We start from the raw sequence: 12,970 nt of genomic DNA, 5'->3' as shown, positions 1-12,970 counted from the left end.
TAAAAAAAGAAAGAGCCGAAGCAGTAGAATTCAAATAGTGTTATTTGGTCTTCTCAACTTTTTTCCTCTTGGGTTTCGTCTTTGTCAGCACCGTTTCCACTCCTTCTTTACGTTCACACCAATCTTGTTTTGCATAGTGCAGAGTTGTGTTCAATAGAACCACAATAACTACACTTGTTCTTTCTCTTAGGGTGCAGCTCAAGTACTGACTGGATCCTTTGGATCCTTTTCATTTTTGCTCTTCCTTTGGTTGTTGACTTTGGCGGGTCCCTAGGGATTGGCGGGTCAGCCATAGTAGGAGTAGGATATCCAAGGTTTTGTTCCATTGTAGAAGCTCCTGGTTGCATTCCAGCACCCCCGTGTAGAGGCTCAATTTGGAGAGGTGGTTGCGCATGTCTCCCAGGCGGTGCTGCAGAAGAAGACAACCATGCCCCTCCATTGTTTCGTTGCCCTTTCTGTTGTGATGTGGAGGAAGTAGAATGCTCTCCAATTCCAGCAGGCATTTGTTGAAGTCCTGATGGGGGCGGCGGGGCGCCCACCCTCGGTTGTACTGCTGGCCACCTGTTTTGTGCTGGGGGACCCCTGGCTAGTTGTGCTTCCCCTGTTGGTAGTTGTAGAGGCCACCAACCTGGTTGTGTATGCCCTCTGATTGTTTGTGCAGTCCCTCTCAGCTGTGCTGCAAACATTCCTGGTGGTGTAGGCATCACTGGCTGGGTTAGCGCTGTTGTGCTTTGGGGTGCAGATCCCATATTGGGGTGTGCAAGCACTCCAGAAGGATCAGCCATTTGGGCTGCTTTTCTTTGTTGTGGTACAGAAGTAGTGGGACGCTGCATAGAGTTAGCCGGTGGTTATGCAGCTATAGCAGGAGGTGGTGGAGGGGCACTATTCGTTGGAGGAGGGTTGCCTTGTGGTGCAGAACCAGTACTCGGGGGTGGACCACCGGGGGGGGGGGCACTAGGACCTGTTGTTGGCTTCTTTTTTCTCGACAAGTTCAAGTGTTTTATTTCTGTGCGAGCTGCCCGCATATGTTTCCTCACAATGTTTGAAGCAGCATCTGACAAATTTGCATGTCTAAGTTCTTTCTTGGACTATGCTGGCAACTCATCGGGCTGACTGTCATTTGTAGGGGGTGCACTGGGTATTGCTTTAGGTGTCCATCTCCTCAGAATGTACTGTGCAGGTATTTCATCTATACCAAGGTAGGTGAAAACCTTCAAGATGTGGCAGCAGAGCATGCTGTCCCTATCCATTTTGCAGCATTGGCACGTGTAGTCTCCAGCAGCAGGGTCTACTGTCACGAAATAACTCCTAGAACCATACTTAGCAACCCATTTTTGTGATTTGTCGGGGTTGGTATTGTTGGGGTAAATCTCATACAAGTGACCCCCATGCGGCCGTACATTGTATCTCCCAGTCAACTTGAATTCTTTACGGAACTTCTCATACAAGTCCCTAGTATAGGCACCATACGCTTGCTTCTCAATGGGAAAAGATGACCACATTTCAGTGTCCAAATGTTCAGTCCGGTAGTCTTTTCCACCCTCCCGGACAAGTATGTGAGTCTGTATTTTTTAATATTTCTTGACGAAGTTGAGAATGGAATTGTGTGGGTTCACATATTGCTTAAGGACAGCGTTGAAACCCTCACTGTGTTGTGTTGACTGCAGGAATGGGAAGAATTGGTGTTTGAAGTAGCAAGGAACCCATGTTTCCTGGTATTTATATAGGTTCTCAAAGTGTGTGTTAGTCATAACCTCATACTTCAACATCAGAGCAGTCCATGCAGCCTCAAACTCATCCGGCGTCAAGCTGAAGTCAATACAGCTATTGAAATCTTCCGACAATCCAGGGTTTCGCCACAACAAGGCACCAAGCTTTTCTTGACCCTTTTTCATTATATGCCAACGACAACAACGGTGGACACTTGTTGGGAACATCCTTTTAATTGACTGTGCCATCGCGATGTCTTGGTCAGTTATGATGTTAGTAGGTGCTAGACCATGCATTGCTTCAAGAAAGGTCCCAAACAGCCAATCAAAGCTTGTTGCCAATTCTTGCCTCACAAACCCGCATCCCAACATGAATGATTGTCCATGCCGATTAATCCCAATGAATGGTGCAAAGGGCATGTTATACATGTTAGTCATGTACGTGGTGTCAAATGAGATACAGTCGTGATATGCCTCTGCATAAGCCTTCCTTGCTGCACCGTCAACCCAGAAAATATTCTCCACCCTGTCCTCCTCATCATACTTTATCTTGTAAAAGAAATCTGGGTCCTCTTTCTGCTGGTCTTTAAAGTAGGCAACTGTCTCAATCATATCACCTTCTTTCGTGGCATGCTTGTTCAATTCTGACTTCAAGTTTGAAATATGTTTAGTACCATAAGGAACAATCAGCTCTGTCCCATAGTAATCTGACATGATGTGCATCATACGACCTGCAAGCAAAAACGTAGTGGCTAGTTAGTTTAGTGCATTTGTATGTAGAGGTAGTTGGACAGTACCACAAGATCTTCAACAAACTAATACATTGTTTGCAAGTAACTAAAGGCATACAAGTTTAAATTGGTGGCGAATAAAAAAAGTAGTACCCATGGGTTTTAATTGGTGGCGAATAATAACTAACACACTGAAACCAAGGGACAAGGAAGTGTACTACAGTCAACACTTGGTCAGGGCCTGAGCAAATTACATAGCAGGACAAGGCAAGTCCACGGGGAAACCAAAATCCCGCTTTTTTAATAATAAACCAGGCAAGTAGTTGCGTAGGGTATGAGCAACTCACGCAACAAGACAGGTGAAGTACAGGAAAAAACAAACAAATTTCCATCATTTTTCAGGCTTTAAATAATAATGCATACAAGTAGGGTGCAAGCAACTCACACAGAAACCAAGGCAATTGTAGGAAGAAAACAGATTTCCATCATTTTAAGGGTTTAAAAAACAATACATGCAAGCAGGTTTGTAGGGTTTGAGCAACTTACAGAGCATACAAAGGCAAATCACGGAACAAACCTAATTTTCCCATCTTTTTTTTGGTGTTAATCATAACACAAGGTGGTGTGTGAGCATCTCAAACCAAGGTCAGTCTTTGGAACAAAGTTAATTTTTCCACAATCAAGAGAAACCAAGAAGTACTTGCATAAGGTATGACCAACTAACACAGGAAGCCAAGGATAGTTCATGATTTTTCCTAGTCATAGTTTAGGAAGGGAACCAAACCTGTTGTCAAGTTGCAATTATGGAGATGTGTGAGGAAAGCCCTTTCTTCTGGTGGTATCCCTTGGTGTGATCTCAGGTACTTAGTCAAAGATGGTTTGTCAACCAACGGGTGGTTGTGCTCAGCAACAAAGTAAATGACCTCCCAACGGCTATCTAATAACTTCACCACCATCTTGGCTCTGCAACCTGTTTGCACTATTGTATCCCGCTTCCGCTTCTTGGTTTTCTTTTTTAGTTTGCTTTCATCATTAAGAAAGACAATTTCATCCTCTTCATCAATATTTTCACCTTGTTCTGCAATCTTGTCTAGGGCAGGAATTGTTTCTGCTCCTCCATCATCAACTTTAGGTTTGCGAAACTTATTGCATACAAATTGCTGCTTTATCAGCTCAGCAGTTTTAACAGACTTCCTTGAAGTGTTCTTGACAGAAAACCCAAGTTGCAAAGCATATGCATTGTAGTGTTCTTTGGCGCCCTCCACAGTGTCAAACCTCATTCCAACATATGGCTCCTTAGGCTGTGACCAAGCTTCATCATCGTTTTCACCTTCCAAGCCTGCCAAACCATTTCCAATAGTGCCCCCAGTTTCATCTGCAGTCGCTGTGACATCAATTGTGTGCGCATCCGTATCCGTTGCTTCTTCTCCAGGCACAGTTGCACCTCTTGTTGTCCCCCCATTGTCAGTGGAGTGCTCAGCCCTGTCCACTGTGCCCGTCACAGGTGTTGCAACATTTTGTGTAAGCATAGGATTAGGAGACTGAGCACCACCGCGGGGGTTGCTGTGCTGTGTGCAGAATACATGTTCTCCAAGATTACTGCTGTCACGATTTTGCATTTGAGGGTCAATTTCCGCTGGCAACTCATTTAGGTCAATCATCTCCACCCTGCACACACCAAGTTGACGAAGCAAGTCAGGTGAATCAAGTAAGCATCCAAAACACAGAGTGTAGGCAAGAAAATTAATAAGAGAACAACATTTCAGCTTGATGCAATTTTCTTTTTTTACCAGAGCGTTTGCTAGAAAATACAGTAAGCATACATGCATGAAAAACCAAACACAAGTTGCTTCTTTCTCTACACATGTTTTCATTTATCTGGGCACAATATATCAACAGTAGTTTCTTACAACATATGTATTTTTTCCGTGATGTAATTTCTTTGGTTTTCTAAATGTTCACAGGAGAGCAACAGTTCACCATGTGAAATCAAGGTTTTGGTGAAGCAAGGCGGATGGAGAAGATTATTTCTTCATCAAAGTGCATATTTTTAGCTTTTGCGAAACTTGTGTCAACATGACTAATATCGAGAGTATATTGTTATATGTTCGATTTTTTAGGAGTAGCCAAGGGTGATGCACTCTTTGTGTTCAAATAAGTTTTTCAGTTGCTTTGTTTTGGGAGGAACAGAACATTTATCTTTTATGCACAAGACCGTTTTCATTTGCTATTTTCCTATTTGTCTTTCCGTTTTCTATATGATCCTTCTTTGCAGAATCATTATTAGGCACTTAGTATGGTCATTCCAAAACAAACATACTTTTTCAGAATGCAACTGGAGCATCCTACTATTCATAACATGTCGATGTTTAAAGCAGGAAACAGTGTTCAACCGTTTTTCCTTGAAGGTAATATTCACTACTGGGAACTTTTTTTATTTCATTCATTTTTTTCTTGTTGTAGTAATATGCAGTATCTCGTATAAGTTGCTTAGGATACTCAGTAGATGCTGAAAAGCTGATGACAGTATCAGCAGTTTATTTCCTTGAAACCAACACAGTACTTTTTGCCTTATAAACTGTAGCATTTGCTTTAAAAGAACATAGCTTTTGTCTAAAGTAAGTAAGGTACTTGCTCAGAACAAGGGTGTTCACTAATGTTGCAGACCACCTAAAAGGTTTCATGAAACAAAGTTATCTTTGCCCTGCTTGTCAATCACAGTTTTTTCGTTGCTTGAAATAATATCACAATTTGCTCTCAAAATCAGCAGAAATTTGCTTAAAGATGTCTTTATAAATTCTAGGAATTGTTGGGATAAAAATAACCACAGTAGATCAACTGTAGTTACAGATTATACTCTTGAGACCAGCAGAGTTCTTTTTTGCCTTAAAAACCATAGGATTTGCTTAAAAGGAACATAGCTTTTGCCTAAAGTAAGTAAGGTAGTTGCTCAGGACCAGGGGGGTTTCACTAATGTTGGAGACCACATAAAAGGTTTCATGAAACAAAGCTATCCTAACTCTGTTTTCTCAATCACAGTTTTTCGTTGCTTGAAATAACATCACAATTTGCTCTCAAAATCAACAGAATTTGCTTAAAGATCTGTTTATAAATCCTAGGAATTCTTGGGATAAACATAAGGGCAAAAATAAGCACAGTAGATCAACAATACCTATAGTTTATCTTCTTGAAACCAACATAGTTCTTTTGTGCCTTAAAAACCATAACATTTGCTTACAAGGAACATAGCTTTTGCCTAAAGTAAGTAATGTAGTTGCTCAGAACAAGGGTTTTCACTAATGTTGCAGACAAAGCTATCCTAGCCCTGTTTCTCAATCACAGTTTTTTCATTGCTTGAAATAACATCACAATTTGCTCTCAAAATCAACAGAATTTGCTCACAGAAGATCCTAAATCCTAGTAATTTTTGGGATAAAAATAACCACACAAAGATCTCTTTTTTTTACTAGCACTCATAAAAAGCAGTTGTAGCACAATTTAGATGAGTATATGTAGTCTTTTTCGTATAAACCTGAACAAAATAATCAAAAAATTACAGGAAGTATCAACAGGGACATGAGTAGGTACTTTTGGCAAATCCCAGGCAAATTATATGGAAGAGTTGGGCAAACCTGATCTCCCTGTGCGTCCTTGCTTTGTATTTTCTTTCAGTTTTTTGTCAATTTCCTTTGACTGGCACCCCTCCTATGTCGCCATTGCAGGGTGAGCCGAGGTCTGTAGATCTGGGAACGAGGCTTGGGGGAGAAGAAGATGGGGATTCGGGGCTGGTTTGCTTAGGAGAAGGGAACGGCTGGGAGTCACGTGACGGGGGGACCAGGGGGAGTTGGGTTGCGGGGAGGGTGGGCATGCAATTCGCGTGATACAGTGCGGGCAGGTGGGTTTCCTTTTTCGTCAGGGGGGACCAAATCCTTCCTTTTATGGCCGGCTGCCAGGGAATACTAGGGAGCACCCGGCCGCTCCCTAGCCGCTCCCTTGTTTTTTTACATTATTTTTTTCTTGGTTTGTTTAGCAAAAGTTGGATGTGTCAGATGCGTTTTTTATTTGACAGGATCATCTGCATTATGCAAGTTGTCCTTTTACCTCCCTCACAAAAAAGTTGTCCTTTTATACTACCCTTAAAAAGACTAGTCATCAACCCGTGCATCTGCACGGGCTAGAAGTAAACGTAATTATACTTCGTAGAAGTTTAGTATAACATTTTTCTTGCATTTTTGCATTCTTGGTTGACTGGAAAATATGTATAGAAAAATAAGCATTCTGGAAATTCTTAATATCAGGTAATAGTTTTCAATTTTTTTATCCTATATAGCAAATATGAATAATATTCCATCAATCCTTCATAATTAGGTGATAACTTGCATGCAACGAATTTGAAGTGTGTTGTGTCCGTTTAAGTGCCAGGTCATCAAGGTAAACCACCAACAACTAATTATCTTATATATATATATATATATATATATATATATATATATATATATATATATATATATATATATATATATATATATATATATACGGTGGCGCTATTGTGTGCGTGCGCGTAGAATGCCTTAGCGTACGCTCCGGTCCTAATTAGGTGGGCGTGTCGCACCATAGGAGCCTCTCTGCCGCTAATTAGCTGAGGGTAAAACTCTTTGAAGAAAAAAGTAACATATTTAATTTGGTTACCATCTCTGGTCCGCGACGTTCCCATTGTAATGTCCTGATCATTGGCAGTAATAGGGATAAAGTAGCTGATAATGAATTACTACATGTGCTTTATGAAGCAATGAATTCCTCGGCTCGTACACTAGTAAAACCATGCTTATATGTAGTACTGTCCTTTGCTCTTATATCGGTAGTAGTAATGGTGAAAGAATAGACGGTAATGAATTACTAATGTGATTCAGGAAGCAATGAACCCCTCGGCTCGTACTCCTAGTAAAACCGTGCTTATATGTAGTAATGAATTACTACATGTGATTTGCTCTCGAATTGTTAGTAGTAAAAAGGATGGTAATGAAAGCAAATGTTTACCAACGAAAAAATTAGAGATGATTCTTGGCATCCGATAAACCTAGTAAAAAACATGCTGATAGTAGTAAAAATTACTACCTTGCTCTTTTCATTGTAAAGTACACTTGCAGGATAGAAAAAAAATAGTGCGTGAGCAGTAATCCAATTAATATCGTTACTACTCCCTCCTTCCCAAAATATAAGGCACGGTTTGACTTTTCTGGTCTTCGTTGCACAACTTTGACTATATTTTTTATGTATTATATGTCTATAAAATTATTATACATACATATGAAATAAAATTGCTTTGCAAGACAAATACAGCGATGTCATTTATACATGTTTCATCCATATACTTTGATATATATTAGTGGTCAAAGTTGTGCATCAAAGACCGTAAAAAGTCAATTGTGCCTTATATTTTGGGAAGGAGGGAGTATCTTTTCATAGCTTATTACTACACGTCCTAATTAACTCCTATGTGACAGATGGCGAAGCTACATGTGCGGCAGTAATCAGATTAACTTGGTTACTATATTCTCTGTTGATTTTACTACCATGCACAGGAAGAAAAGGTGGTTATTCCGAGCAAACGCATGCATAGTAATCATTTTCCTATCATTACGATGCTTTCAAAGATTTTAGCAATTAGGCGGAGGGCCGCAGCGCTAACTTCCCGGCAGCAATGCGTGCAGCCTGACCAGCGCGCAGGATAAATGACTATACGCTCAGGCTCACTTTAGCGTGCCTATATATATATATATATATATATATATATATATATATATATATATATATATATATATATATATATATATGTGGTAAATGCTTTAACCATCAAGTAATTTTCAAAACTGTTCTCTAGTTTTAACCAACACAGCACGATCGGATGAAGAATCAACCATATAAATATTTTCAGAAGTAGCTAACTAACAAAAGAGAACTATTACTACAATAACAATAAGTCAGCATCTCCAACACAAACGTTCAACATTGCATTATTGACATTAAGACATACATCCAAGGATCATTATTAAATTCATTTAACAATGGACACTATATATAAAAGATTGTATTGCATAACTACGGTGTCCCTTTTCTTGCGGGGTTGCAATGTCAGATTTACTAAATATAAGAAATCTGTAATCTAGAAGCAATATAAATCAACATTAGATCTGAGGCTTTGACATGTAGTACTTCTCCCCCTTTTCCGAGGCAGAGATGACACGAAAACTCATCTGTTCCCAAGTACATCAAAGGAAACAATTCTCTCCCTAATAATAATAAAGCACGGATTGACTTTGTCGGATTCACCGTCACAATACGCTTCTTCCCGTGATTTTACGCTTTCAGTTTGAATTTAAAACATATGCGAGGTGGTACTAAATTTTGTTGGCTTCACCGTCGCCCACACGTCCCACCTCGATCGCTATGAGTTTTTTCGTCCGTCCCCCTGGCTGCTGTCTCCGTTGGCCTGGTTGTCGTCCCTAGGTGGGCCTGCTCCCTCGAACCTCTGCCTCGCTAGCGCAGTTAATTTGTCCATCCCTCTCGCGATAAAGACCCTCTGTTGGAGTCGAACAGGAATCCCACGCCGCCTTCCCTAACCTCTTCCATAAATATCGGCTCAGGCAGAGAGAGGAGGGGATCCATGGAGGCAGGGGAGCATCCAAATCGTTGCGGGTCGAGGTGACACAAAGGCCAATGAAACCGATCACGCGGCCTTTCTCATACAGTTGGGGCCTGCTTGCTGATCGAGCTAACCTGATGACTTGCGCGGAATCGTGGCGCCACCAATCTGGCCGGTGTTGGGCGGCGGCTTTGCTAATCGAGCCCATCTATTGACATGCATGGGATTCATGGCCGATGTCGACGACGTTCGATCTGCTAGACGTGCTCCGGCAGTCTGGCGCCATCGATGTCATCGACGTCTGACTCGCCCGATGCGCTCCAGATTGTCTTCGCCAACCACAACCCACGGGGGTTAGACTCTAGAGGCCTGCACCTTCGCAATGTGCAGCCACGCGGCTTGCGGAGCCCCCTCCTCCTTTGTCCTCTCCCATCAAGCGCCGGCTCCCCCACCTCCATCTCGCGAGCCATCCCCGGCTCCTACCGACCCCGCAACTTCATCGCCGCTGCCGCCATGAATCAGCCAGTGCAGAAGAACACCCTCTACGTAGGTACGCGGTAGCACCATCCTCCCTCACCAACCTCTTCTCCGTCGCCGCTATCCTCGCTCGGTCGCTCGCCAGCTGTTCGACGAAATTCCTCTGCGAGATGCGCATGGTTCGCCCGCGGCTGCTCTCCTGATTGCTTCCCCGGCTGCGGAAGGACCTTGCCTTTTCTTGTTCACGTGCGATGGAAAACTAAGCCGAGCTACGTCCCTGGTTTCGTCATTGTAGGTGGACTGGCGGAGGAGGTGGACGAGAAGATCCTGCATGCGGCATTCGTGTTGTTCGGGGAGGTCAAGGACGTCAAGACGCCGCTCGACCAGGCCACACAGAAGCACCGCTCCTTCAGGTTCGTCACGTTCCTGGAGCGCGAGGACGCCGCCGCCGCCATGGGCAACATGGATGGCGCCGAGCTCTTTGGTTGCATCCTCACCGTGAACTACGTGTCTACGCCTTCCCCGAGGAAATCAAGGGAGTGGAGCAGGGATAGGCCGCGCTGCCAGGTATGTCCGGCGTCCCATGCTTCTCCTCAGTTCAACTACGTTACGCCCTGCTTTCGTGCTTGCCTCCCTGGTTGCTTGACACTAGGGTTAGGGCTGCCAAATGTTTTTCTTACGTGGTATGAAGTTGGAAGATTAAGGGCGAGGAATTTTTAGGACGCGATTAGACCAAGCCTAGACGTTGATATGGTGTTAATGTCTGTGAATTATGCTATTGTATTGTGGTTTGTCTTTATGTTCTCCTTATAAGGATTTTCTCCAGCTCAAATTCGTAGAAAAATGAATTGTCCATGTACATTAAGTTTTTGTGCTGAGTCAAGGAGCAAAGTCAGCCACCGCCTCCCGGTCGTGCGAGAGTGTGGACGAGCTGACTGGGGATGAGACTTGGAGAACAAGAGCATGGGAAGCCAGGCCTTAGGAGCAAGGGCCGATGGGCGGCACGATGACCTCGACAGTGTAGCGGCGCATGCTGGTTCTACAGGTTACTCTCTCTCCCTTGCTCTCTCTGCCTCGATCCCAATCTTACCTCTACTCGCTGTACCATGCACATCATGAAGACCGACTGGTTATGGAGGTGACTGTCCCATCCATGACAAGCATAGAGCACGCACGAACTGAAACAGAGCACTGGTGTTAAGTTAGACCAGAGGAGCACACACACGGTCAGGTTTCAGGAACCACTGCTTCATATTTTTTCTTTTTTAACTGAGTGCTGGTTAAATAAGCACAACCCTCTTATTACATTTTAAGTTCAACTCCACACCAGCAATAACGGCTTGTAATGAGCTAGATTGGCTAAGACTAGACATTATGGATTTGGTAGTGTATATACTATATAATGGAAAATGGTAGCATAGTCTTTGTATGCTTCTTTTTTGAATCGACAACACTCTACAGTCTTGATGCTTAACTGTTGCTTTGAAATATTTGGATCGCATATTAAACTAGAGTTTCAGTGTTAAACACTAGACAACAAGGTCACTTTGCTGCAAGCTAACCGTTTACATGAGGCTTCAGCGATTTGGATTCTAGCTTTGATGTTTACATGAGACTATTTTCGAGTTTACCTGATCCAATATTTGCTGATTGTAGACTTGTAGCGTGTGCCAATGAAGTCAGATGACTTTTCTCAATGGGAAATTTGGATGTTGTGTGTTATCTGTTGTTTCTTCATAGACACAGCTAAATTTCACATTATCTTCATTGTATAGCTAATCCTCTGCCCCTCTGTATTAAGCCTAGAATCTGAATATTTTGTACTTTGACAGTTTAGTATATACCATCTTCTTAGATTTCTTCTATTAACGTTAATAGAGTGTATAATTGTTTCCTAATCAGAATTAAGAAATGTTCCCAGCCAAAATAATTAAGCCCGTATGAAATACTTTAGTTGTACAACAACTGAATTGCATTATTTCTATTTTATACAGCAGCCAGGACCCAGATTAGTGATGTTTATATGTACAGAAAACCGTATCAGATTTTCATGACAATATGTATGATCTCTACTTGTAAAGACTGGTACTTTAAGCCTAGAGTGACCCTTTTGGAAAATATAAAGAAATTTTCAGCTTAGAATGACCCAACAATTTCCAGTTTACTTTTAAGCTTAGAATGACCCAATGAAGTGTACTTTGCATCATACAAAAGGAAATTGTTGTGTACTTGGTATGTACTTGCAAAATATAACTAACACATACTCCCTCCGTTTCAAATTTTTTGTCTTAGATTTGTCTAAATACAGATGTATCAAGTAAACCACGTCTAAAGTTTGGATCTGTACATAATATTTTGGTCTACTGAGTCTGGTTATATTAACTTGGCCGGTGGTCGTTGCTTCCTGTTTTAGCTATTTGTACACCGATTTGAGTACACACAATTATTTCTGGCAATTATTCTACTGGGACAGATGAGGCCGCCAAAATCCCATGCCTCGCTCAATGTGTGAATGGCCCCTCAAGATAATTTGCACCAAGTACTTCAGGTCAGCCTACTTATGTTGTTTTAAGCACAATCATTCTATTTTAAATCAGTTGAAAATAAGTTGATCTGAAATGCGTAATGCATCTTTTAGTCCTATAATTTTGGATGTCAGGCGGCTTTCTCGATCTTGGCCTTGAAGTTAGGATGATGTGCGACCGGCTTGAAAGGAGCTGGAGTGCTACCAAACAACCCGAAAGTCGGTGATGTCTCCGTAGTTCTTGTACACATATTGTCACTGGTTTCCATCACTTTTCTTTCCCATAAAGACACCAAATTCCATGGGCACCATGATGATCACTAGAAAATGACTATGTACATATTAAATCTACATGCAATTGATGCCCTGTTTAAACACAAAATCAAGGGTTTGGACTAATGTTTATTCAAAGCATTTATGTATTATTCAATATAAGTCATTGTTTTAAAATAAATTTACTGAACTAGACACACGAGAAGTTTTTTTTCTTCCGTTGCAACGCACGGGCCTTTTTGCTAGTATACATCTAAATAAATAAGAACACACGAACTGCGGGTGATAGATTATAGTATCTTTAGATATGTACATAGTTCAGGTATTCTTACAGCTCAAGCACTTCACGTACCTCACATGACTGAAAAAGCCTGTCGCCCCGCTTTATATACAAAGCACCACACCAAAAAACACTCAGTTTGACCTAAAAGAAATGTGGGTTGACCTAAAAGAGACAGAAAAACAACAACATGTAGATTGTAGAACATACACTAATGTCTGTAATACAAAAGAATAATCATATTGGTCAAGTTACATAATAGCCTACACATCCATGTTTCGATGCACAATTTTTTTTGGTTTTCGCTGGGAAAAATAGAATCAAGAATTAAAT

At 41.8% G+C, this 12,970-nt stretch overlaps 1 long non-coding RNA gene across 2 annotated transcripts; it reads left to right on the top strand.

Moving 5' to 3' along the window:
• The first annotated feature begins 8,963 nt into the window (after positions 1–8,963).
• Positions 8,964–12,470, top strand: LOC123075861 (uncharacterized). 2 transcript variants are annotated; one of them, XR_006436231.1, is made up of 3 exons: positions 8,964–9,739; positions 9,856–10,127; positions 10,387–12,470. It is a non-coding gene; the product is annotated as an uncharacterized lncRNA (long non-coding RNA). The 2 variants fall into 2 exon arrangements; XR_006436233.1 differs by having other exon boundaries at positions 9,856–12,108; positions 12,199–12,470.
• Positions 12,471–12,970: the final 500 nt, after the last annotated feature.

Source organism: Triticum aestivum, chromosome 1A (genome assembly GCF_018294505.1).
Source record: "Triticum aestivum cultivar Chinese Spring chromosome 1A, IWGSC CS RefSeq v2.1, whole genome shotgun sequence".
Taxonomy (NCBI): Eukaryota; Viridiplantae; Streptophyta; class Magnoliopsida; order Poales; family Poaceae; genus Triticum; species Triticum aestivum.
The sequence above is the reverse complement of the archived record's forward strand: the minus strand, read 5'-3'. Positions and strand labels throughout refer to the sequence as shown.